We start from the raw sequence: 743 nt of genomic DNA on the forward strand, positions 1-743 counted from the left end.
TCTATTTTCAGGCATAGGCTTATATAAATTTAACTTTGGAATAATTACAATACATCTGATAAATAAAAGAGTGTTCAGATGCTTTTAATACTTAATATTTGATATTCAAGAGCATTTAAAAAGCAAATTTTTGCAAAATTTAAAATTTTAAGGCCAAAATCTTGACAGTTGAAGATACTTGATTTACACGTCAAAAATAAACATTCAAATGTCTATATTAAAATGACCCTAGTGTCTCTAATATATGTCATATGGCCATGAAACTTGGCAACCTATCTCACAATTGCCTAAGCTTAGGTTATGCAAAGTTTTATAAAGATTGGTCAAGTCTTTCTGTCCTATTAGGTCCAAGGACACAGTTATCGTCCTTTGGTTTTCGTTGTCTACGAATATAGTCCCTAGTGTAAACAGTGTATAACTTGCATGTCTTATTTGATACACTTTCCCAATTTATTTCTTGATATTAAATGCATGAAATATCAAGTAGGGGGATGTAATTACATGTAAAAAAAAATTGGGTGCTGAATCTTTATGTTAAGAAGTAAATTGGTCCAGTTCTAAAAGGTCAAATTTTAGCACGTCTGAAGCTGTCAAACTGAATTTTACACCCCCTTAACACAGAATTGTCAATATTTTGAGTTAGAGCTGGTAGAAGTTTCTATAATTTTGATATTATTTGTCTCACTGGTAGTACACTACACTGTAAAAATCTTTTTGAGAAAGAGCAGGTGCGATTTTTTTAA

The sequence above is a fragment of the Mytilus trossulus genome, chromosome 6 (assembly GCF_036588685.1).
Source record: "Mytilus trossulus isolate FHL-02 chromosome 6, PNRI_Mtr1.1.1.hap1, whole genome shotgun sequence".
Taxonomy (NCBI): Eukaryota; Metazoa; Mollusca; class Bivalvia; order Mytilida; family Mytilidae; genus Mytilus; species Mytilus trossulus.